The sequence below is a fragment of the Pithys albifrons genome, chromosome 1 (genome assembly GCF_047495875.1).
Source record: "Pithys albifrons albifrons isolate INPA30051 chromosome 1, PitAlb_v1, whole genome shotgun sequence".
In the NCBI taxonomy this organism is placed as follows: Eukaryota; Metazoa; Chordata; class Aves; order Passeriformes; family Thamnophilidae; genus Pithys; species Pithys albifrons.
The window spans coordinates 37113608-37119607 of NC_092458.1; the positions used below are offsets into that span (position 1 = coordinate 37113608).

At 41.6% G+C, this 6000-nt stretch overlaps 1 long non-coding RNA gene across 1 annotated transcript in view; it reads right to left on the reverse strand.

Moving 5' to 3' along the window:
- The window catches only part of LOC139679089 (uncharacterized), a 30255-nt gene extending 25187 nt beyond the window's left edge, over positions 1-5068 (reverse strand). The window contains exon 1 of the long non-coding RNA XR_011699130.1: positions 4970-5068. This is a non-coding gene — a long non-coding RNA (uncharacterized lncRNA). The remainder of the gene's footprint in view (positions 1-4969) is intronic.
- Positions 5069-6000: the final 932 nt, after the last annotated feature.

A 6000-nucleotide genomic window follows, 5' to 3' on the forward strand; every position in this document is an offset into this window, starting at 1 on the left:
AGTCCCCTGCTTTTTTGAAGGGTATGTTTTAGGCATCAAACATCTTAGTCACCCATTACAGGACTTGTTTCTTTTGGAAGTGGGGAGCACCAACACTGACTGTCATCTACCAGCTCCAAGTGCCAGCTAGAGGGGAACAGTCATTTTCTTTGGTCATCCTTTTCATAAGTGTGGGACAGTGACGGCATGCTCTGGACCCACGCTGGCCATGGCCTCTGCCTGGTGATTTCCTGCGGGACAGACGCGTTCCTCGGTGCAGCGGGTCCACGTTGGATGCTATGGACGGTGCAGACCTTGGTCCTCACCCGAAGGAGGTTTCTGCCAGTGACGCCACTCCTGGGAGCTTTGTGGCCGTGACCCGACACGGGACAGCGCGTTTCTCCAGCCGCAGCACCGGGCGGGACACCTCTGGGGGACGGCAAGGGGCTCTTTGTTCCCGGAGCAGCGGCGCGGGGTCGGGCGGGCAGCGGGCGGTTCCCGGCCAGGCAGATGTGGGACTCGCTCTCGGCCTCCCCCGGCTGCCACTGGCCGAGGAACGGGTGCCGGGATCGCCGCCCGGTTCGCGCCCTCCACAGCTCCGCACAGCGCACCCCTTGCCAGGACAGCCACCCCTCGCCCCGATCGGGAGACACCGGTCCCGCCCGGGCCTCTCCCGCCGCCCGCCCCGCCGGGCTCGCGGCTGCCCCCACGCGGCCGCCCCCGCCGAGCCAGGAGCGGCCGGGAAGGGGCCGGGACTGCGGCTCCTCCCGGGGCGGGAGGGGCACCCAGCGGTAGGGGCGTGCCCTGGCCGGGATGCTCCGAGGAACTGCTCCTGCCACCGGCTAAGGAAAGGCTGCGAGGGTGCCGGGCTTTCCTCAGGAGAACGGGCTCAAAGGAAATCAAGGGAATCAGATGAAATCAGAGGAATTAAGCCAGGAGCGAATTTCGCCTGCAGATTGTGAGTGTCAATAATCCCAGGCTCACACTGCGGTCAGCAAAGTGGTAACCCACAGCGGTTTTATATCTAAATTGGTTGGCACTCTCCATGTCACCTGCTCTGTTCATTCCGGTTTTTTGTTTTAGGAAAAGTGTTCCCCGTTGCTTAAGGAACAGAGTAATCCATCGTGTGCTGCCTCTTTAAGATGCTATATATGTAAAGTTTGGTTGCTAGGTCCAATTTTTTTTTCTTTTTTAATGGATGCCAGATGTAGGGAGAAAAAAGCAGTTTATGTTCCAACAAGCCTACGGAAAGGATGTACATTTCTAGCTGTTAGCAAAGCACTTGCTAATTACAATGCTTATTCCTTCCTTCTCTTTAAAACATGGATAACTTGCATAGTGTCCTTTTTGCTTTACTGACTGAACGTTATGGTACCAGTGCTATTTTTTTTTTGTTTTCAACAGTGCAGTAAATGTTGAAAATTCAGCTAAATTCTCTAAATACCTTAATTACGATCGGGAAGAGCTAGTTTTGATTTTTGTTTTCCCTGTTTGAAAGCTAGAGAAAGTGACATCTGAGTCGTGAACAGATGGCATCAATCAGTCAGCGCAAATCCTGCCTAACGTCGGTGTTACAGTATAGTACTCTACTCAAATGAACATAAATTTTGGACACCAAAACGATTTTTAAGGAAGTGTGTTGGAATAATTTTGTCCATGTGGCATATTGCTTTAGTTATTACATTTTTTTATTTTATTTTTTGAGTATCTGGATAAACAATTTTTAACTCATTTATAATTCTTAAATAAATTGAAGTTTTTTATTTTATTTAACAAACTCAAGTTTTAAGTAAAGCTTCTCATAACTATCTGATAAATATCCAATGGATTATTTCTGTTCCTCATATTAAACACTAAGCAGACTGGTTTGTCTTTACCTCTGGTCTAATTGTGGGCTCTTTTCAGTCCTATTTAGTCTATCTTGCCTTTTTGGTAGTGTATCAATCAGTGTTCCTCCTATTTTTTCCCCTTGCCAGCCCACCCTCAGCCCACGTGCATGGAAAAGGGGAAAATTGCCTCACATATTCATCTTCTCCCAGCAGGCGAGTAGGAGGTGTTTTATGATACCTTATTCCTCTGTAATAGGGAAGTCACAAATTTGCCCTACTACATACACTTATTTAAATATCTTTTTAATCCAGAAATCGTTGTATACAATTTAGGGGAAAAGGCAATTTTCAAGAAAGTAAGGAAAATTTCTAACTTTGTTCGAGATCTAGTTTATGTATACTTACTGATTAGGTTACATTTCCTCCTTTTTTGATAAACCCTTGTGAATGACTTGAGTAAAGGCTTCTCATGATTTTTTTTTTAATTCCCATGCAAGCTGCTGATGTGGTGTGAAAAAGCTTACAGACCTTCCTCAAGATTTAGAATGGGGAAGGAAACAACTTTCACTGTCCGTGGAGGCACAGCTTCTCTTATCACCCTTTTGCTGTGTGAAGTGGTACTTCATCACCACCTGGGTACTCAGGGAAGCCAAAACTCACCCTCTACTGCACCCCCTGGAACTCTGTAATCACAACCACAATCTGCTCCATGCTCCCTGATTCCCCGGCTCACATTTCTCGTGCCACCTACCATCACTGCCAGCTATCCTGTTTTTGTTACCAGTCACAACCTACTTGCTCCTTTCAGTTATTGTGAGAAGACCCCAGGTCTTCCGCTTTCCCACAGAGACCGGAGTGTAAGGCTGCTTCTCTCTGGCTTTCTCTTTTGAGCTCATGGTACTGTTTCCTGTGGGGTGACCCCGCAGCCTTTCCACCCTTGCTCTGAAGGCACCCTTCAGGAAAACAAAGTTACTGATTGAAATCGCCTCTGCAACAGACTGGCCAGGTTCACAGGCACCTCATTTCCAAGTGGATCCTCTAACCATGAGCATCTCCTTATCCAGTGCTCCTGCTTGTCCCACATTGAATCCTGGAAAGAGGATTTTGCCTGGAAGTGCTGTGAAACCCGGGGTCAGGACCTATTTTGGTTGCACTTCTCTCCTAATATCACCTGATGGCCTTCTTTGGGAAATTCACTATCCTTCTGAAGAGACATGGAGGCTCACAGTAAACAGAGAGAGACTAGCCCCTAATTCAGACACCAAAATACTCTTTGTAGGATCTCAGAGATACCTTAAGAGGAATCTGTAGAGTTTTCTTCACTGATAGATTAGTAAAGAGATAGTTTCTAATTCTGATGAGTGTTTCATCAAACAACAGGAATAAGAATAGCAATCAGGAAAAATGGCTTGTGAGGGAAGGAGAAAGAGATCTCCGTCATCCCACCTTTTGTTGGTGTTAACAAACCAGATGTAGTTTGTCATAGTGGGTGATAAATTTCAACCAAAGCCTCTTTAAAAACCAGTTGTTTTATTTTTTTAGTAACGATTATATTCAGAATACAGGCTCCTAATTCATGTGCTAAAGGTTTCTGCCTTTAGCTGCCTGACCTTCTTGTCCTGCAAAATGAAAATTCAGAGCCTAGTCTGGGCAATTTGAACATGATCCAGAGGCAGCTACCTATCAGAGAACAACCTGGCTCTATATTCTCAACTCAGCCAGATCTACCCACACCAGCTATAGGTACCACCTGTTACCTAACAAAGTATGGTGCACCTAACAAAGTATGGTACAGGTAGGGTACAGAAAAGCCTTATTGCATGAATTGTACTTAAGGTTCACATGCATGGAATTTGAATTTCAGAATGATATAATAAACCTTGTGACAGAAAATGCTTCCTTCTCACACCATACTTGTTAATGTAGACCCAGGCTAACATAAAATGACAAGAGGGATCATGTTTTCAAGGGGTTTGTCTTCTTCAGGAAAAGATAGCATTTGAAGTAGGAGAACAAGCTTAAAGAGTTGTATTTTTCCCCTTTGACAGATTATCTGGAAGGCATGAAAAGTCATAGCTGTTGAAGGAATGGTTTTAAAGAAAAAAAAAGCAACCACAATTCTAAGTGCTCAGCTATAACCAAACTGGAGGTGGTATGTTTTTTACTATAGACTCCAAATGTTACTGCATTTCTAAATCAAATATTTCTGATCACTGAGGAAATACATATTAATGCTTTTTACTTAAAAAAGTACTACTAATCTCTTTTAGAAATTACGAACCTTGAGTATTTTATTTCACAGCAAATTACTCCTACGTAATTTGAGACCAGTAAAAAAAGCTTGACAAATGATTATATCCAAAGAAGATATTGATACATGAATAAAAAGCAACACACGAAAACCAAACCAAACCAAACCCCAAAAACACAACCAAAAAACCCCACAAACAACAAACAACAACAACAAAAAACCAAACAGCCCCCCCAAGTCCCCACCCCCCACCCCAGCCCCCACAAAAAAACCCCAAGGAAATCTTTTCCAAAAAAGATTAAAATTTTAAAGTTAAATATGTTCTCATTTGTACAATGTACAAATGTACAAATGTATTTGTGCATGAGTGTGTGCTTGCAGATGGATGCTATAGCTGTGACAACTGAGAGATGTGTTTTAAATTATGCTGTGAAACAAGAAAATATACTGGCTTTTTCATTATTGACTGTTTAGGCATCTGTATTATAAACTGAATAATGTGGAATTATCTAGATTATGTTAGAACAGAACACTCTAGAAGGAAATGTAACCATCTTGCTTGAAAAACTGTGTAGCATGTTTTGTTTGCTTTAAAACTAACATTTTTATCTTCCATAAAAACTGCCAGTAAAATAAAGTGGAAATGAGCGCAGTCTACTCTGGATATTAACAACCTATCCATATTTTTATGATTCTATAGTAAAATGAGAAAAAATCATCAGGAGAAGGAAGTTTTAACGTGTTCTAGTTAAAAAGTTTGAGAAAAGATGTTCTAAATATTTTGAGGAGGAACAAATATTTTATCATCAGCTTATTTTTTCATCCATCACTTCAATTTGTTAAATCCAAGAGAAATTCCTGGAACTTCAAGAATCTGAACATGATGTAGGTAGAACAGAGATATTCTTACCTCCTTTCTAAAGAAGAAACAGTCACTTTGACAACAATCTTCAAGTAGCAAAGTAATTTAAAACCAACATTCACAATTTTAACACAATTTTCAGGCAAGAGTCACAACTTTTTATTGAAAGCACGAAGTGAAATGTAAGAAGAAATACACAGCTGCAGCAACAATAACAGGAAACCAGAAGAAAAAGGGGGTGGGTTCTGCCTCTTGATCTGAATATACTCGAGATAAAAGTAAATTTCACTTGCTTTGGTAAGTAGTTGCATAACAGGTGTCCTGACATTTGGAACATCCTACACACACACATATATGCAGAGATACACACACCAGGTACCTATTAGTGAGAACTTGGCTTCTTTATCTCTTTGGTAGTTTTGGAAGTAGATTCTCAATTATTCAGACCTGAGCTGATTTGGAAACTTGAGTAAAAGGACTTTTAAGTTTGACTCAGAAAATAAGAATGCCCAAGAACCCCAGGCATTAGTGCTTCACATTGGACACAGTCCTCCTTCTGCTTCTTCACTCCCAGATTTTCATTAAACTTAAAATTTGTAAAAGTTTGTATTACTCATCTTGAGAAAAAAATAAAATATTAGAAGGGTATATTATTTTCTAAACAGGAATTGTTCTTTTAAAGATTGGGACCTTTATAAATTCCCTAAACCTTCCCAGTTCTCTTAGAAAGTGTAACTGCTACTGCAGCAGTCTTATACGATGGCAAGTACATCCAAATGACAGCACTCCTTCAGTTTAAAAGCTGACTTTGATTTTGCTCATTTCTCTCAGGAAAAAAAAAAGTTGTTGTGGGGGGGGGTTGTTGGTTTTTTTTTGTTTGTTTCTTTGTTTGGTTTGGTTTTTTCAGTTTTTTTTTTTTAGAATATGCAGGAAATGTATAGAGCAAGAAAGCTCTGTATCCTCCACCCTATTATAGGTACATTCAAAGTTTCTTAGATTGCATGCTCTTTCTGAGCTGTGCATGCTTTGTTGTATGTAGGAATGTGTAAATTATTGATACCTTTGAAACTTTAGACTTT